The sequence below is a fragment of the Falco punctatus genome, assembly GCF_963210335.1.
Source record: "Falco punctatus genome assembly, chromosome: 8".
Classification (NCBI taxonomy): Eukaryota; Metazoa; Chordata; class Aves; order Falconiformes; family Falconidae; genus Falco; species Falco punctatus.
In genome coordinates, this window is record NC_137588.1 from 15648888 (window position 1) to 15669719 (window position 20832).

The 20832-nt window shown below is 42.3% G+C and overlaps 1 long non-coding RNA gene across 1 annotated transcript; it reads right to left on the minus strand.

Moving 5' to 3' along the window:
- Positions 1–5373: 5373 nt before the first annotated feature.
- LOC308068894 lies at positions 5374–18245 on the minus strand. Its single transcript, XR_013930179.1, has 2 exons — positions 9685–18245; positions 5374–7511 (listed from the first exon to the last, which is right to left on the minus strand). It is a non-coding gene; the product is annotated as an uncharacterized lncRNA (long non-coding RNA).
- Between the last annotated feature and the right edge of the window lie 2587 nt (positions 18246–20832).

The window sequence follows — 20832 nt, forward strand, 5'->3', positions numbered from 1 at the left end:
AGCACTGCAAGATAAAAGGCAAACTAATAAGCAGCAGAGCTCTTGGAACTAGAAGGAAGTGATTCGTGACTATTCTCATGATTAGATCTCACTCCTGGTTTCCACTGGTCATATTTATTTAAGCCGTTAGTTTAACAATTTATTTGTGAGTCCTAAAAATTTTATAAACAATTTTTAACACAGATTAGTATTAATCTGTAGGATCATCATACAGGGGCAATATTATTGGTTCAGATAACTGATAGGCTTCCATCATTATTCTCCTATTTTAAAAGTTTTGGTTTCTCTGTCAGAAACGATGGCATGTCAATTAGGCAACCAACCACATACCTTCAAGGGTACAAAATAAATTGGGTGTTTTCAAAGACATCGGTCTGCAAAAAACTCATCGACTGAAATGTGTTTGTATAATCTGTTCGGTGAATATTTACAATTAATCCTACAAACACAGAAGTCAGGATGATGTGATGGTCAAGTCACAAGTAGGAAAAAATGGACTAAATTGGATGTATCACTTATTAACATAATTATTCAGCTCTGGGTCTGGGAAAATTGCATTGCACTAATAAAGTTAGTAGAAATGGATTCCTCTTTCTGAATGCCTAGAGGGGATTAATACTGTGAGGCCAATAAACCTGTATAAAGAAGGTAAATGTCTTCGGCTATATCAGGGAAACTATTTGAAAAAGCACAATCTTTAGTAGTACTGCAGTGATGGAAGGAGAAGGAGTGTTTAGCTCTTTATTTGACCTGTATTGGAGGAAAAGTGCAACCTTCCTTTTCAGTCTTTCCACTTGACCGTTTTGTAAAAGAGGTTTAACTGACATCATCACTTTGATATTTCAACATCTGCTCTTGGCTCTTCCTTTCATCCCTGGGGATAGGTTATGCTAGTTTTCATTTGCTCATTAGCTTAAAATAATGCATTGAACCTAAGCTAATATCAGAGCTCTAGAGCCAACATCAGTTCTGGACAGGCAGAAGCCTACAAAGGTGTGGAGAGCAGGAGACGGCACAGAGGCACTTGAGTTCTTGCTGCAGCCTGGCTGTAAACACTGGCAGGAAGTGAGAGGAGCACACACCATACACAAGTCAGGCACGAACAGGCAGCCGAAGGTGGAGTACATTGTTCAGCTGTCATCAGCTGAATGTACTGTTTTAAGACAGCAGCCTAGATTTCAAAGCAGAAGCAGCGACTCCACAGTCAAGACCCTAGTTGCACCCATGCTGGGAATGCCTGTCTGTTACTGTCCCCTCCACTGAAGGAGAGCAGTGATCGTCAGCTAAGCTGCTGGGAGAGAGCAAACCATCAGGGGCCCAGGTGCTGTCGCTGGGTATGTTGAAGTTCCAGAAAACCCAACTGATCTCTTCCAAACAGCATCAACCTCTGTTAAGCTGCACAACAGAGAAAACTCTTCTGTTGCTGATTAGCATTTGAGTTCATTACATCTTGCTGAGAATAACATAACTCTCATGCCCAGATTTGTAGCTCCACAGAGCACCTTACTTGGCTACTATCTGCCTGCACTGCAGAGTACTCCTTGGTCAACACTTTCACCTATGGTGGGGACAGTGTCTTCCAGAGCCCATTTTGACCTGGCAGCAAAGTCGCCCCATGTATATTTCCTTGCCCAAAACCATTCCAGTTTGTCAAAATATGAATATATTAATGTAAAAAACGTTGCATGACATTTGCTGCTTTCTAGAAAAGGTCAGCGTTTGGAAACAGTTTGGCCAGACTGAAATTCTAGCCCCAGAAAGATCAATGGGAGTTTTGCCATGAATTTCATAGGGCCAGGATTTCATACCAGCTCATTATTTGACCTGTTGAATCCTGTTAAGCTGGTAAGCCTGGACTGTGGACCATGTGAGAAGACTGTCTCCCCACATTTTGGTGTCTGCTCTATTCCATCTTGGTCAGAAATGTTATAAATCTTTTTTGCCTTTTTTTTTTCTTTCTTTCTATTTTTTCCCCATTTTTTTTTCTTGGAATGGCCAGCTAATCCTGCTTCTAGTTCTGGACAGAACATGAAAGCAAGGCAAGAGATGTATGTGTTCTTCCATTAATGAAAAGCCACAAATTTTAACTTTAGGTCTGCACTCCCTGATGTTTGCAGGTGCTCAGGTTTTGTGTGACATGTAAGCTATAGGCTGTGGTATGCTTATATGGTTACATCACATTTTAGGAAGTGATGCTGGAAGGATGTAGATTAGCTTGTTGATTTGTTATTTCATTTGTGGTTGTTCCGTCAGCATCGCTATTGTTCAAGACAGAGACAGGCTGAATTCTGATGACTTTCAGACATATCATCTCACATATCGTAGGAGTAGGAACCAGCTGAACAGCTTGAGATCATTTTCTAATCCAAATGGTTCAGAACCTGAAAAATATGCTACATTTGGCTTTTGAAACCATAAGGCCTAAAGCCTTCTAAGCGTGCCCTTTCTCCACAGGGCACACATGCAAGTCTTCTCTAGTTTGTCATCTAAATTTTCAAAGCCGTCCTTGCTCTTAGGTAGCACACGTATGCAAATGAAATACGATTACAGAAAGATACTGTTGCACTACACTGTGGGCAGTTGGCATGGGTGATTTATACCTGGGTAAATGCACTGCAGTGGATGTAGTGAAAAACCCATGGAGACAGTTGTATGTTTCCCAGCAAGACCAAATGCATCTTGGGGTAACACAATCAGCTGTCTCTGCAGCTTTTGTGAAAACCTTGATGGTATGAGACTGTTTGCTCCTGATGGTGCCTAGAAGCACAAGAAGCTCTAGAAGCTGGAGATGCTGCCAATTTTTGAAAACTGTCACAGAGCACTCTGCAGCTTGTATCAGATACCATGCACAGATAAGAAAGCTTGAGAGGCATCCGCACTGTAACGCAGTCTGGCAGAAAACGTCTCTGCAGTAATGCTGAAGAAACAGGAGGCCTAGAGCTCTTCTTGTTGTACAGTTAAAATGCTGGCCTTGTGATCAAAATCATAAAAACATAGTTAAAGTCTCGTTTTCAGGGGACCTAACTGCTTCCATCTTCCATGGCCTTCCTTTGGAAATCAAAGGAGAAGGAAAACAGCAAAATAAAGAGTATAGACCTCAAGAAGGCATATTTTGAAATGTTTGGAGATGTGGTTGGGAGGATCCTGCTCTGGGCAGATGTAAGGGAAAGGCTGCTAAGAAAGAGGAAATCAGTATTAAGAAACTAGAGGGTTACTGGAAATAAGTATACAAGCTTGGCACTAGCATGAAAGATGGAAATACAGAAGCAAGAGCACAAAATGAGGTAACATGAGCAAAGTCCCTAAAGGGTAACAAGAAACACTTCTGCACGTACACTCAAAGTAAAACAAATCCCAGGGAAATGGCTGATTACTGAACAGAAAGGGAAAATGTTACTGAGAAAGCCATGTGCTGGTTTTGTATTGGGGGCTTCAGGAGCCAGCCGCAGGTGGTAACCAGTGCAACTGACACCACAGCAAAGCAGCATGATCTGCACCTAGCATGAGGGGAGAATGGATTGGAAAGGGCATAAAGAAGCCAACTATATTCAAATTAACTAGGCTGGATGAATTGCAGTCCAGAATACTTGGAGAATTACCTGATGTAATTTCAGCACCATTTGTGGTTCTCTCCAGAAAAGTGAGATATCAAAGAAGGGAAGAGGGCAAAAGTTATACTTCTCTTTTAAAAAGGAAGAAAGAAGAGTCCGAGCATTCTAGAGAGATCAGCTTATTTCAGTCCCTGCAAAAATACTGGAAAAATTACTCAAGCCATTATTCATAAGTACCTAGAGGAAAAAAACATGGCTTTCTGAAGAACAGACCATGTCAAACCATCTAATTTCATCATTTGATGAGGTAATCCTTACCATGCTGACAGGAAGAAGCAGTAAATGCCATATATCTTGATTTTCATAAGGCTTTTGGCAGAGCTTTATGTAAGCAAGAAAGAGAAATATGGCCAGATAAAGAGTGAGTATCAAACTGATTGGAAACGAGGCTTAGTACTTACAGACAAATTGTTGTCAAAATAGAAAGATAAACTGAGCTCCTCGGTTCCAAGTTCCCCAGGAGTCTGGTCTGGCTTGGCACTGTATGTTACTTTCATTAATAACTTGGACGATGAACAGAGTCTGCTTTTCAAATGGCCATACAGCCCTAGGTGGGAGGGAATGCAGGCTTGTTGGGGGCTAGGTTCTGGATGGTAAAAAATGAACAAACTGTAGAACTGGTCTTACATAAAAAGCATAAAGTACAAGGTTCACTAGCCATGCAGGAGCAGTCTGCAGCACAAGTATGAGCACAGGTGAGATAGCAGGTTTGCAGAAGAAAAGGAAAAGGTCTGTGAGGACCCATTCATGGATCACAAGCTAAACACAAATCACTAATATAATGAAAAGGGCAATCACCACACTGCACAAACTGGGAGACTAGACTGAAAGTTATGTGAAGTCATCCATCAGCTTGGTTCTGCTAGTGCCTTAGCCAGAGTAGCAAGTGGTGGCTGGGGCACTGTGTAGCCAGAAAGTTGTGCCCAGCTGCAAGGAGGTGAGGAGTGGGGTTGGACCAGGTAGAAGTCTGGAAAGGATTGAGGGGCGCATGTTCACTCAGAGAAGAGCGGACTGAATGGAGAATAGCAGTCACTGAGTACACAAAAGACTCCTGCAAAGAGGAAGGAAATCACGTGTCCTCCATGTCTGTCATAGGCAAGGCAAGTAGTGATGGCATTGCACTGCAGTAAGCAAGGCTTCAGCATTAGGAAAAGCTTTCTAAATGCAAGAGTACTCAAGGAGAGCATCAGACTGACCACAGGTTTCCATCTCTAGTGCTGGAGGGTTTTAACTAGACCAAGATATCGATCTTGAGCAGTTTAGGTGGTGTACATATCCTGCTTAGGATCACGATCCCCTCATGCCCCTTTTTCTATAGCCATTGGAAAGCTAATAACACATCACAGTGAGCAGATATGGCACTTGTAAAGCTTTGTGGATCTTTGCAAGTGAAGTCCTTCGCCTTACTGTAAGATCATAAATGGAGGGAGAATACTTGCGCACAGCATCCTGCCACCTGTGGAACAAATGACCTGTTTTTCTTTGAAATATTTAACATAAAAGGAGGTTCCTTGACTGTCTGGTAAAATTAACATACTACACATCACACATAGTTTTGAGCATCATAGCACTTGCTCACTGGCTGGTCAAACCCGTGAAAGTTTTTAGTAAGGATTGCTCTCAGTTTTGGAAGTTTTATTCAAGAACAATCTATCCAGAGAAGGAAACCCTGCTAATATATGTGGTCAGGTTGGTGGTGGCCTTCAATGAAATTATACACCCTTTTACCAGCAAATCATGCATTAATGTTCTCACTAGTTACTATGGTATTTAGCAACTTATTACCTATTTATTATAAATCAGATGACAAGTGGCAGACATCAAAAGAGCAAGCTTACTAGCCAAACATTGCTTGTTCACAAACACTCAGAGCTCATGCATCTGGAAGTTTCTTTTTATGGGAAAAAGCTGTATTTGAAGATTTCCAGTACTCCTGGGATTCAGTGCCATAAAAACCAACAAAACAGTCATTGTCGTGGCATTTTGGGTTATTCCTGCTGGCAGCCTCAGCTGAGCCTGGGATGCGTACATAATAGCATCAGAATGGGAACACACAGATGCAAGGCATCCGACACCCTGCCACATTCAGTCAAGTTACCCAGGAGAGGAGGCTGGCCAATGGCCTCGCCATCCCTGTGATCACTGTGTGTCCCTTCTGAACAGCACTGCTTCCTGGAAAGGGAGGCATTACCTGAAGCAATATACGTATTATTATATGTACTGCTTATTCAGGAAAAAAATGCCCATCCCAACCCAAGAGGCTGACTTAAACTCTCACATAACCTGTGACAGGAAGCTTTAGGAACAGAAATAAGAAAAGCCTTGGGAAAGGCAGACAGCTCCGGCTATTTATGACTTAATGGTCTAGCAGGGTTCACTCTGCTTCCTTCTGCTCCCAGTAGTTTCCTAAATGAACTCCTATAATTCTGCCCAGAGTGCAGATTATTAGTATCTTCAGTTTACAGCTCTGTGGTTCCTGCTTCTTTTGCAGCTGGTAATATGTTTCAGGAGAACATGCCCTCCTCCAAGACCTCAGGCCTGGAAGCCTTCCAAGAGGTTCCCTGTGACGCCCATGACTGTGATCATACATGATCTATAATATGCATCCTGCTCTTCTTTGTGGAATAGAGAGCACCTCGCTCTGGTCTCCTCCATTCATCTCTTTGTTTTCTAATCCCTTCTACCTTTCTGCACTGTACAAGATCCCTCACCATGGGACACTTTTTCCCAGCCACTCCCCCATCTCTCAACTGTTCTGGTTATAGATCTTATTTGCCTCATACCCTTTCCTCCAGACTCCGCAGAGGCCCATAGGAAAGGGGTGCGTCTCTACCAGTTTCTGTGGTTTCTTTCCAAAGGACAGTCTGTCCCCAAGTCCAGCCAGATCCTCACAGACGTTTATTCAAACTGCCAAACTTTTAGAGGTTTGCCCACTTCATTTCTAGCTAGTCTGCTGGAGTTGTTTGCAGAATGCCATAGTAACAGAGAAAAACACTGCGGTGTCATTTCATGGTAAGGAAAAGTCTGAGGAGCTGGGCCTGAAAGTCTCAGTGGTCTTCTTCACTCTCTCTCCTTCCATTTCTCACAAATTCTTTGGACAAGGATGTTTCTGTGTCAAGAACTGGCCAGCCCAGAGGAACGCAGCCTGTGCCAGGTCACCTAGACACGATTGCAATACAAGTAATAGGAGGCATCAAGAAAATCATAGGTAGCAGATATATTTTAGCTATTCTGCAACTTCTGCAAATGATATGGAGACAATATTGCCCAATGGCAATATTGAGGAAGACTTTTCTGGCTGGCTAATGTGAGGAAAATTATTGTTAATTCTGCAAGGCAGAAATGAAATGTAATTCACTGGCTTTTACCTACAAAGTTAATTCATCAAGTGTCTTTAAAAAGAATGAGATTATGCTACTAAGATGAAAAATAAAAATCCCACAGAAAATTATCCCTGTTCTTCCTGTCCTTTTGGTACTGCACCAAACAACAGAAATAACTATCAGGGGAATTAATGTATGTCAGAGTGCCGTTGTGTTCCGTTTACTTACTCAGCCCTCTGCTGCTGAGTGCAGCGGGGATCTTCAAGGTACTATTTTCTACCAGTTTTGAATCAGATACAGCGTGACCTTTTCTCCCTATTTGATGCTGCCTCTGAATACACTGATGTGTCACACTCCAATATAATCATTTTCTTGGTGCAAGTGCAGACCCATGCAGCAAGAGAGTTCCTTTGGCTTTTCAGCACCTTAGTGATTTGAGTCACAGCACCACAACAGCAAAGAACATATCCTTTAATGCTGTAAACATAGACCATTCTTTGTATGTCTTCAGTCTCTTTCTTTATTGTCAGTTCAGGTTTGTGAAATGCTAGTCCATTTTGGAGCCACAGAATTTTATCTGTAAAACAGAGACAAATACACACTATTTAGAAAACCTGCCCTGCACTGTATTTTGCCTAATTAACAACAGATAGCATATGACAAAAAGCTTGTTTCAGGTTTGCAATGAGTTTCGTACAAAGATTCAGCTCTGTATTTATTTTGCCTGGGCAGATTACTTCTCTGTACAAATTACTTCTGTCGGTTTCCAGTAACATCTCATGAGTAAATCCAGTCGTTCATGTTGCCATTAGACTGCAAGGGATCCTAGCTTAGAGGTTGACCTGCTTGCAGGACTATAATGAGCATCAAGCTTGAAGGTATGGATGACTGAGCAGCAAAAAGGCACTCTTCTCTAACCTGCAGTCTACAGAACAAGCACAACTAGGGTACAGCGCTGAAATCACACAGTGTAGTGTCAGGATGGGGCTTTGAAAAGGGACAGAATTTCAGAGGTCAGTGATGCATGAGTTTTCATTTTGTTGGCTTCTGCCTGAATGTATCTGACTGTGCATTTTCTCTGTAATACAAATTTTCCTCAACTGCCTGTCTGCGTAGAATAGATTAGTTCTGACTTGAAAATTAATCTAACCCATCCCCCAGCAAATCCTTAGTCATTGTGTCCCTGTACAACTGGGAAAACCCCAATGAAGCAGTATAAACTCAGTAATAATAGCAAGTAATGGCCATGGCTTAATGAAGGGTGGCAATTCTGCTCTGGGGAGATGTCTAATGGATGTAGCTGTTCTGGTAGCTTGGTCTCATGCTGATTCTCTTTCCTTCGCATTTGTTGGTCCATATGTTGTTGCATATATAGGCAAAACCAGCAACTGCTTCAGTGTAGGGAGGAAGGCTGGCATCCAAACAAAATGTTTGGACTGGACTCCCACGCCAGCCCACCCACAAGTCTCCTTTCCTTTGGAATGAGGCAAAAAGCAGGTCTGTCTTTGGCCCTGTATGAACAGCAGTTCTTCCAGGTCCAAGGACCTGCCCAGAAATAGGTTATTTTCTGCTTATCTCTGAGCTGAAGCACTGCTTCTAAAGTATTGATGTCTTGTTTAATTTGGTGTTTCAATTGCTGAGTGCAGTAGGCTGCTTACTAAGGGAGCTGGGCAATTAAAAGGAATCTATTAAGTGTTTTTTAAAGTACCACTGTAAAACAGTGAGGGTAGAAATCAAGAATGCACACATGCACTCAGACAAATAGGCCTTCAATACCAGAGCTAGAAAACGAAACAAAAGAAAAGGAAGATGGCTCTCCTTTTTCTCTTTCTTTTAATTTACTGCTACTAGTCCTCACCCAAGACGAACCCCTTCAGGGAGGCAAATGTTTTCTGTGTCTCCTTGGTTTTGAGACTAATGCCCTTCAACCAGACTAACAGTACTGGAGATGCAGCTGTGTCTTGGAATCCAATGATATGTCAGTAAAGAGCACATACCAGTCTCTGTGAAGGGCCTTGTTTCAGACCAAAAGTAAATAGCCAGTGTCACACAAACTTGCATGGTGACTGAACACCGGAAAACATGACTGGGTACTTTTCCCTTAGTCATGAAAGAAGGTTAGACTTGTCTAAAATTGCCTTCTTTGTATGATGCTTTAAGTTGGTGAATTGAACCCAGAAGGCAGATTTTAAGCATTAACCAGTGACAACACAGCAACTTTTCATTTTAGAAATCTCTCTGGAGAGTAGCTTTTCCTGTTTAGCACTGAAGAATTACACTTCAGAAATCGGTAATTTTTTCTGCCATGCCTCCATTTAAACACAACAAGCAACAATCTTTCCAGGCTTATTTGTTGTTTCTTTCTGTAATAATTTAACATCATTTATTAAACCCTGTAGAAGCTTTTACTACAGACAAAAAAGCTTATCCTTTGCTTCTGCATGCTCCTTGTAGTGTCATCTTTATCAGAGTGCAAAACACTTACATGTATTTATTTATTTTTCTTGTAAATATCACATTGATTGAAGTAAGAAAGGTCCAGGTCAACAAACACGCACTAACTGTCCCCTCCCAACTCCATTTCCTGAAATCTTCTCCCAGCTGGGAACAAGAATGAACTGAGGGAGTCCTACTTCAGCAGCACACCAAGGAAGAAAACAAATTTGCCGTTTATACTACACTTACTCTGTAATGCCCCAGGTAATTATCTTTTCCTGTCTATGCGTATACTATTTTAGGTATATACTTACAAAATCTAAGGCAAGCATCGCTCAGATCTTTGACTTGTTGATGCTGTGTGGCTTTCAACTTCTTGAATATTTAAGGGAAGAAGGATGAGTTTGTGGTTAAAGTACAAGCCTAGGAGTCAAGAGGTCTGGATTCTATTTCTGTGCTGTGCCACAGACTTCCTGTACGCCCTTGAACCACTCACGTGACCTCTTTGCATTTTTATACCCCATCTACTAAATGGGGAATAATCATTGCTTCATACACACTGCTGCTGTGAGGCTTAATTCATGCTTCTCTGAAAGCGTTTCAGGTTCCGCGGAAGAAAAGCACTTCAGAAATAAAGCCTCATCTCAGTTTTAATATTGTCTGAGCTGTCTAGCTTAAACGTAACCTCACCCAAAGGGAATGGTATTTGTAAATGTCATCCTTATGATGAAAAATCTGTTCTTCTTTTTCTGCCTCCCATGCCTTCTCCACTTCCTCCCCTTCTTTCTCTACCAACAAGCTGCAGCATTGTTAAAATACCTCCTCGTCCTCTGGGGCACCCAGCTGATCACAGACCTGGGCGTGGGGTTTGGTTTATGTGGAGATGTGCATGCACTTACGTTGCAACATTCTTTTTTCTGTGTCTGAGCAGGCAAACAGCTCTGCAGAAAGGAGTAGAGCTTATCTGTATTTGATTTAAACAGGCATTCAGAACAGGCTGAGCATTTCAGGGAAATGATTGGTCTTTAGTTCCCTTCAAAACAAAGGCATTCCCAGACTCATTTCTGAGGGCTCAGGGCCTTTCTAATCATCTCTTGCGGGTTTCTGAAAGTGCAGAGATGAGATGCTATGCTGCTGTTGTACATGAGCGTTTCAGTTAATGAATGATTACTAAATGATCCATTACTGAATTGGCATAATACAAATTACAGTGTTTGCATGTGTGGAGGAGAAGAGAGTGCTCTGTGGGAGCTGGATGTGTTGTCTAGGTCTGATAACTAACCAAAAGTTTTTATTATTCGTATGGCTGTTTAATAAGGGCCATCTTTGTGCTAAGGCCAGTTCAGTCGAAGTGTGACCCTGCCTAAGAGCTCCATCAGCTTTAAGGCTGGGCAAGGACTACAGAGACTCGTGAGCTGTGAAATCCAGACCCAGACTCTGAGTGCAGTGGCTGGTGCATGCTGCGCGTCCCAAAGGCAGGGGTAAGTTGGTCTCACAGCAGCTACTCAGGCTAACCTCATGGAGTAAAGGCTGATGGTGAACAGGGTGATCCTGCTGTTCCATTGTGCAGCCCCTGAATAGCATCAGGAGTGCGTGGGAAAGGAAGGCCTTTGCACCCAGAACACAATGCACCCTGATTACTCTGGACTACTTGAGTAGCCCAGTGCACCCATAACAGCGATACACTGGTGAAGTTACTATAACTGGTCACTTGATCCCCTGAAGCCCCATTGTGCGTGGCTCAGGAAGTGGATCCTTGCAATTAATCTGCACATCTTCAGAGGTTGGTGCTTTACAAAGCCAGTCAGTTCCCTGAGCTGACTGAGATAACCACTGATTTTCAAACTTCTAAGAGCCTTCCACAAAATAATAGAACAAGTTCTCAGACTGCGTATTTTGGGGGAGCAGCATTGCTGTAAATGCTTTGTCAAAGAGAGATTGTCAAGTAGAATAAATGTAAAGAGGTAGGAGTTTGGCATGTGAAGAGAGGAGGAGCAAGTTGCTACTGGTAGGTGTAAACACTGGGCCTAAAAAGGCTTGACATTGTTTGAAAGTCCTGGAGGAGCCTTCATCAGGAATTAGAAAGGAAAAACAATGAGAGAGGAGCAAGGTTTTAAACATTCAGAGCCATGAAAAGAAGCAGCAGAGGTTGGAGCTGGCTGCAAAAGGGAGAGGAAGCAGGAAGCCAGGATCAAGAGAGGACACAAACTTACTGTGGGGGTGCCAAGGTGTGACAAATGCAGGGTCCCATATTCCCCTGCATTGCGTGACAGTTATCAGCTATTAATGGTTTCTGTGGGAGTAGGCCAGTTAACAGGTGAGGAACCTTTACTTACTGACCATCTCCTTTTCTCTGTCAATTAGCAACAGGAGGCGGTGAGGCACGCTGCGCGCTGTGAATACTGGCGGTCAGAGCTGCAGCCCTCTAACCATTCAGTGTTTTCAGGGAATGCAGGGCTCCTGTATCAGTAAATTTTGGAAGCTGCATTAATCAATGGGGGATTTATTATAAGGCCAAATAGATAAATTTGCGGTATTTGGCCTACCATAAATTGTCTCACACCGAACCTTTTCATTTTCCAATCGGTGTTCTCCTGAGGGTATAGCTCTCAAAATTACAGACTTGGGAGAGCCTGGGAAAGCAGCACTATTGCAAAAATTATGTGTCCCTCCTACACCTTCAGTACATGTTCCTTATTGCCACAAACTGACCCCTGGAACACTTGATCTGAATTAACTACAAGCTCTGCAATATTTTCAAGATCTCTCTAGGCTGTTTCCTGCCCTCCCCACGCTCCCTCACTTGGGCAGATATCCCAGTGAAGGTCCATGGGAGTTTTGCTGGAGATTTCTGTTCAGATTTCTATTTCTCCTTTCTGCTTTTCAGCCAGTGTTTTGCTCCTTTCCTCTGACTCCTTGATATTCTCCCCTTGCTGCTTAGTGCAAAGTGAGGAGAGGAAATTACTAGATGATACAGAGAGGAGGGAAAGCAGCTTGTCAGAAAGGAGCAACAAGGGCCAGGAGAAATGGGAAAGACTGGAAACTTGGTCAAAATTCATTTCCTAATACCTTCCAACAGTGCTGGACACAGTCAGTTTGGTGGGTACACTTTGAGTTCAGCTATCCAATTTTTGTCCCACAAAACACATCCCTTTTGCTTGTAGATGTAATTACCAGGTCAAAGCTAGCTTAATTAAGTGTGATGGCAAAGGTAATCAGCAGATTGCCTTTGACAGCTGCCCCTTGTATTATTTCAGGTCTGAGAAGGTTTGGTATTAAAACAATGATAGGAATTAGATTTCTGGAGGTCCGAGCTACCTCTTTAGCATCCTTTCACAAGGTGTCTGTGCCTTCGCATATCACCGACTCACTGTGTCAACTCAGTAGGTTAAGCAGTCACTCAAAAAGAAATGGCAGACAAAATGAAAATACAGTTCATTCTTCTTGATGGTTTGAACCACCCAGACAAACCTGCTTTCCTCATCAATGTTGTACCACTTCAGCCAGGAAGCAGGTGAAAGTTATAGATGTAGCTATGCTTATTTCTTTTTCTGTGATGAGTTGACATGTCCTTGTGTAGACGTGAAAGTGGCTGTGCACAATTTTTTCTCATGGAAACATATCTAGGAGCCACTTGGTTTTATTTCCCAGGATGGGTTTTAGTTTATTTTCTCTTTCGATCTCAATATGAGAAATTCCAGCCTAGCTTCTTGTCACAAATATTCTACTTCATGTTTGTCCTGCAGACTAAGTGTTGCTTAAATATTTTAGGGATTCAGTTGCTTCACTTAAGAATTGCTGTCTCCATGACAACGCTTCTGTGCTTTCTGATACCTTTGGCAAATATAGTGGAATTGATTTATTTCAAACTACGTAACATTTAGCAGTGGAGACTCAAAGGGAAATGGGATCAAACAAAAAATACCAAAAGAACTAATTTGCACCATTTTCTTTAAAAATAATTTTCAAAATTACCACATCATTTACTGTATGGAAAGCTCGATTGTGTTGGAAATGCCTCATTTTTTCTCAAAATCAGCTTCTGGGCACATTCTTTATCTCACCACTGTGTCCTGATACAGACAGGCTGCAGAGTCTGGCCTTCATTATCATCTCCATGACCACTACTGCTCTATGAAAGGAAGTTAACTTTGTGTTGAAAGTGCTTCCCAGGTGTTAGCATCCAAATCAGCTACTCCCACACTGCAAAAAACAGATCTCTGTTCCTGCCTGGGATGACGGAATCATCTGCCACATGATGCAGGTAGGCCTGCAAGGAGCAGGGAGTTGGACTTGATGATCCTTATGGGTCCCTTCCAAATGAAGATATTCTATTATTCTATTACTCTACAATGGAAGGTGTGGCAGGGTCATACAGTTCTTTTGAATCTTAAAAAAGATCCCGTACTTCCATCATTTGGAAACTTCAATTATGCAAATAATACCCTGTGCATGGAATTTCAGTTCTCTGATGTACAGGTCTGTTGGCTTCCTAATTAAAAAAACACCATTTTTTATTATAATTTATATATATATATATATATATACTTTTTAAAAAAAATTGTCATGTATTTTCCACTCCATCCTCAGATACATTTGTGCCTTTCTCTTTCTTCCTGATGCTGTCCTGTATCTAACTCTATTTTCTAGTTTATACTTGCTTCATATATGGAGTGGCTAACCTGAACATCTGTCAGACTTCTGACAGTTGTGCTTTGCATAAGCAATTTGTGAGTAAAGCTCCTGGCAAGGATGTTTATGAATAGTGGCTTGATTTCTGGGTGCATCTATAGATGCATCAGAACAAGGCCTTATTTTCATATGATATTAAATGCCAGGGTCTTTTTAAATCAGACCATGCAAAAGTGGTTATATTTGGCCATACTGTACCACCAGTCCCTGCTGAGGGGTTTGCTGTGTAATGTCCTAGCGCTTTCATACTCTGAAAAGCAGCAATAACAGGCAGAGACTCTGTCTTCTCTGCTCCTGTGCCATACTGGAATTTTCCCAGAATGTGTTCTGGGCCTTTTGGTAAGATATCTATATAGCAGTGTTGTTTGGTATTAAAAATACCATGTATCTGCATGTATCTGAGGAACCTTTCTTCTCCCCCACTCCTCCCCCCCCCCCCCCCCCCCCCCATTTTTGAAAATGAAGGCATATTTAGAGCCTAAAATTTCATGATGAGTCCATAAAACGTAAACACTATGCATGCTGGTGTTTTCTCTTGTCTAAGTCACCCCTTTTATTCTTAAATACATAATAATACTGTTTCATGAAACACACTGAGATGCAGCCCCAGAAGTCTCCCACGCTTTTCTGATTCCTTCTGTCTTGATTTTTAAAGCCACTCAGCTCTACCTTCTCCTATTTATCAAGCACTGTAGCGCTCTGTCATGAGAGAACTCCTATAATTTATAGTGTTAATGACTCCAGGTGGTGCTACCTTGAATATAAAAGCAATCTAATTAGGCCACCTTCTGGCTGAATCTGATTTAGTCTTTGACTCTAGAGAGACAGGGAAGATGAGTGAGTGTGTGTACGTAATACTGCCTGTGGTAAAGAGCAGATGTTGCTGAACACAGCTTTTAAAGTTCTGCTGCCTCCCTTCTCCTTTGTTTTTGTCGTTGCCTTGTTGTATTTGAAGCACCTACAGAAAATCTTGGTGTAATATGATATAGCACTTAGGACAAGCAGCATGATTATAAATGGCTCTTGCCTCACTTCTGGATACTACAGATGTTACTACAGGAGGTTTGGTTCTTCCTGATTCTATAATTTGATTTTAATGGCTAGATAGCATTGGAGCATGCAAGTCCTACAGACAATAGTGTCCTTTTACATTCAGAAACATCTGTTAGCTAAGCACTGTAGTACAGCCCGAACTCCAAATGAGCAGATCTGTGTTTGACACCACCATTTTATACCAGCCTGGCAGACAGCGTTCCCAGGAGAAACAAGGTCTTCTATGTCTTTTCTTATATCGTAGAGCTCTTTTCTTTCCCTCATCCTTCATGTTTCTCTATATTTCATCTGATACTTATAGGGATACGAAGTTTGAGAGCCTTTTCTAAGGGCTTAATGCAACCTGGGGACCAAACATGTAATTCAACTAATGATGCTTTGCTGTTCCCTTGAAATGCAGGATAGGGCTGGCGCCACTCAGAGTAATATTTCGGGCTGTCACTATTTGATCAAAGAACTCTGACTGGATCTGCTAGTGTTAGTGCTTTTAGGATGGATGACTCTGTCGCTTTAGAAGGGATTTCCAGTAACTGAGGGCAACACAACATCTTTGAAATTTCTGTATTTACAGAGTGTAGTGAACTCTCCATGGTAGTGCACCTCAGGCACCCTCCGGGGAAGAAACAGGTTACAGAGCTCATTGGCACATCCCTCCTTTTCCTTTTCTAATTTGTGCTCCTTCCAGTTTGGTCTTGTTTCTGTAGATTTCTATAGCTTTCCATAGCACTCAGCTTGGGGAACAAGCCTGAACTCAACCCCAGCTAACAAAGATAGTTTACTCATAGCCGCGGGCTATAAGGAATAAGTTTTAAAGATGCCTGTGTTCTTTGGGGTTGGAACCACAGTACTCTTGTGTCAGCTGAGTACGTTTTATACCTGAAGTGCTGTACAATAAGTGGTCTCTATAAAACAAAATATTGCATGTACTATTCATGCTTGCAGATTAAAACAGCTGCCAGGCAGCAGAACTGTTGCATACAGAAAAATCAGGCAGACGCTCAAATCTGGCGTTTAAATTAATTCTCTATTAGGGAGCTGCAAATCTTAAGGCAACTTCAAACAAAGAATCTTACAGAGGTTTGAAAATTAAATTCACAGCAATTGTTCTCAGCCTGTGTTTAGCTTTGAGGGCAACTTCTTTTATTCTAGACTTGAAGAAAACTTGCTTGGTTTTCCAATTATATTGGTCTAATAAAAATCATTACTACTCCTTAAAAACACTGCTTCACATAGTGTGTAGTTAGGTCATAACAAAGCCCCTGCCATGTGTGCTTGGAACACAGCCATTTAACACTTTGTTCTTTGTATTCAGAGTATCTCACTGCACAACAGCAACAGTTACAGCTTTCAGAGGGAGTTAGGAAGCACTGGGGAAGGATCATTTTTTCTGATAAAGCAGCCAGCTGCCCACTTACTTTCCAAGTAAATCATCACATTCAGTTACCAGATTGCAGCCTTGTTTAGAGTATTTATAAAGAGAATAATTGGACTTAGTAACTTTATCTTTCTAACCATTAGATATTGTAAACTGAACTAACTGAAATTTAAGTTCCAAACAGAAGTATATGTTCACTGGAACTACTTCTGAAAGCTGTATGTGAAAGTTGATACAAAAATTCAACAAATGTAACTTCCCTGCCATCACGCTTAGAATCCTTTCTCAATAACACCTGCTCTCCGTATTGGAAAAATATAAATTGTTTCTCACTGGGCAATAGGTAGATACATTTGGCAAACAAAACACACTATGAGCTCCAAAAAGTATAAAACACAGGGGAGGAAAAAAAAAAGCATGGGATTCTACAGAAGAACAAGCCCCTTTGCAAAACTTCATTTCCATTTATGTCACTTAAGATCTTTTAAACAGAGCCTTGTGTGTGTTGCCACTACACATTGTTTTGCCTCTGACTCACTGTAATTTAGTTCATAGACAGTTCCCAAAGTATCAATATTCAGTGCTTCTTCCCTGCTTCTCAATAGATTAAGTCAATCTGCTCCCACCCGCCTTCCCGAGACAGAAGTTATTTCATCCATGGCTGTCATACATTTCCCAGATAACATATTAATGTAGTCCCACCAGTCATGACTTTCATAAACCTGATTTACTGTCTGGTTTATTGACCTCCCTTTGCAAGGCTTTGCCTCCCTTCAGAACAGCTGTGAACACGTTGCCATAACAGGAGTTTGCCTTCTGTATGCCAGCAATTTGCCCTTTCGTGTTCTGAAATCTCCAGGGAAACCCTGGTGGTGTTAATCTTTTTTAATGCCTGGGAACCTACCTCATATTCAAGATACTCTGGACATTTTAATAAAAATGTAACTAAGGAAATAATTTAGGGTAACTGAGCAATGTTCACTAAACCAGCAAGACTACAAAGGATATTTTCAAAGCAAACTGGTTATTTAGAGTAATATCCTTGGTCTCCAAATGCGTAGGAATATAAAATAGACATGACAGTACATTTGGGGACATACAGGGCATGCACGGTGCCACCTTTGAATAGTTTGCTCATGCCAATCCAGACCTTCATGTTTTCCCATGTCAGTAGGTTTCTATTCCACGTACCCACCGGAATAATAAGAAACCAAGACCTCTGCAGCTGAACAGCCACTCAAGAGCTGATTGGATCAATACATACATTTGTAACCTCCCACGTATATGTGGAAATGGCAATAGGTGCCTACTGTATATGCAGGGATACAGAGAGCTGGCAGCTAGGGAATGAAGGGAAATGGGATTGCAGGGGGCAGGAGGAAATGACTTACTACTGTAGCAGAGGTGAGATCACACTAGTACACAGCTGAGCAGCAGAAGCGCAGAAAGGCAAACACAAAGGTGTAGAGGATGTGGGAAGAGAAGGAGATGTACATGGGATGTACAGACGCAGAAGGCAGAGAAAATTCTCGTGGCTTATGAATTAGCTTTTTTTATTGAAAGGCACTTCTGCTTGTTGAAAGCTTTAGGCAAAGAAAGCCAAGGCAAAGATGCAAAAATACATAGAGAAAGGAAAAAATGTGGACTGGAGAGAGTCACCTGTGATGCCAACAGACAGTGCAAGTAGCTTCTGTATAAAAGTGCAAGTAGCTTCTGTGAAAAAAAGAAAGGTAAGAAGTAGATATCAGGGATAAATTCCCACCTCTGGTAGTCCTTGGCAAAGGTCTGCCTTTCTGAAGGAAGGCCGTGATTTTGTCCTAGATGACCAAAATTAACCAAAACAAGGGAAAAGACAGACATCAGTATTCCGTGGGAGTCAACAGGAAGAAGCTTGCAAACAAACGTTTAGTGCCTGGCACAGTGGATGAGAGGTTGAACAGTTCAGGCCAGAGCGAGGGGCAGACACCGCGTAGGCAGCAGCCTCACTAGCTGCGCTGCCCTGCGTTCCGCTCGCTCCGTTCCCCAGCATGCTGAACAGCCCTTCGGCAGAAGTTCCCAAACTTCTTCTCTGTTGCTTCTTTATCAGCATTTTGATAAGCTGGCTTGTTGACACTCCTGAACTGAGGAGTGTTGCCATGAAGTGCCTCTTTCTGTGTTACTAGAAGTTACAGCCTTCCTCTACTGTGGAATTAGCAGATGAACTTTCAGAGGCCAATTCTAAGAAATATCTTGGAAGCATATGAGAGCCACTTCTTCTTATCCAAGCTCTTAGCCCAGCCCTGCTCTTCTGTCACGTGTGTGTAGTGGGACTACTTGTGCAGAGTGAGATGTCTCCCAGTTTAGTTTGCAGGGTAATACATTCTAGGATAATAATATTTGACTAGGTCATGGTAAGAGGTTTGCGGTTGAAAGAAAAAATCTTAAATTATTCATATTCTGTCAGGGGAAAAAAAGCCATATAATATTGGATTATGCATATTTTATCATCAAGTTGTATAAGTGAGCTATTAAACTGCATAAAATTCTTGCAGTCTTTGTTTTATAGATTAGTTTTACAAAGCATTTTGTGTTCCTGCTGAACATAAACAGCCTTTCATATCTCCACCTACTATACCAAGTATTCTCCTAATTAATTCATGAAGTTTATAACATTCAAAAGGAACCAGGAGAAGAAATATGTTTTTAAGCCCTCTCCTAGCTTTGGCAGAGCAAACTATCTGTGTTCAAGTCAGCAAAGCAGATTCCTTGATAATTATTGTTCAGCACAGCGTGCGTTGTTCTTTCATTAGCATCATGTCTGGTGCTCTGTCTTTGCGAGGCACACACAGTAGTGTGCAGATATGCAGTGGACATGGTGGTGGCTTTCAGAGGTTATGAGCATCAGGACTAATGCTATAAATGGAGGAAGCATCAGGACAAAAATCAGCCTCACTTGAAGCTTCATCCACAACTAGGTGAAATCCAAAACCTCAGCTCTTCCCAGCTGGGTGGACACTGACACCCCTTGGTACACTGGTTCCCAAGAAGCAGCCAGGGTACTGCGCAGAGGCAAGTCCTGTAGGCTCTCCTGGATCCTACTACATTCACCCACAGCTACACCATGGCAGAGGGGAAAGACAGGCATTCCATGGGGAGATTTGTAGCCTCCCCGGCCAGGTGGGTAGAGCAACGTGGCAGACTGAGCTCTCTGGGTGCTCATCACACTGGCTTCTGCTGGGCCTTAGCCTCAGAGTCCCTCCACCTCAGAGCATGTTGGGTGGCTGTAGGCTAATGCCCAGGCACAGAAAGTATCCCTAAGGCTTCAAGGATGGGATAGCAGAGACAGAAAGCTTCCCCAGAAGCAAGGACAGCTGCTTTACAGGCACTTTATGACCACATATAACATCATCTCAGATAAGTGCTCTTTTATCCATGGATGTCTTCAAGGGCCCAGAGCAAGGGATGCTCCACGCATAGTACATTTATTTTCACTGTCACGAAACTGACTATCACCAGCTGAGCCTGGCTGTCCATAGGCATGCAGCAGAGCCAGAACAGTAATCCCAGCATTTCTGAGTGACCCACTGAAGGGAAGTACCAGCAGAAGCGAGGGGAAAGCCCAGTCTCCTGAGGCTTTGCAGGCTCCAGATTGCTGGCTGGCTCACAAAAGGCTGAGTATTGTGCTCAGCCAAGCAAACACTCGTTGGAATTTCATTGCTTATTAGTTGACAGCTCTTGGAAAACCTCTGTCTGAAGAAGATGGAAAAACAGCCCCCAGAACAGATTTTTGTGTGTACCTCACTCTGTATGTCTGTTTTTCTGATAGGCTGTATGCATAATACAGCAGCAGGGTATTAGGGTGAGCAGAATTGCTTTGGGAAGTATCTGGGGAACAAGGTTTTGATGTTTTTCCATTATCTATAGTCTGGCGGAATGGGGGGGAGACAAGGAAGCATTGGTTCAAGGTGCTAGCTGTTGTGCCCTTACCTACACATTGATTTCTGTAATGAACTAGGTATCTATCTGTAGTGGAATGAAGCTGGGTTAATTAGCATTAATAATATACAACTGTGGGCTGGCTTCAGGGGCCGTGGGTTGGGCGATGTAGATAAGGCACAGCTGTGGCTGGTTAAGTGAAGTGGTTGAGAGCCAATGAAGAGAGAGCAGCTGAGGAAGAGTAAGGGAGAGAGGAAGAAACAGAGAGAAGAAAGAGTGTGCCCTGGAGGAGGTGAGATGAGAAGAAGGCAGTAGAGGGACTGTATGAAGAGTGTGCAGTTATGAGGTGGTAAAAGACCTTGTTGCAGCTTCTATCCTCTTGCACTGGTGATGAGCTAGGCTTACTGAATGTTTTCAGAGCTCAGTT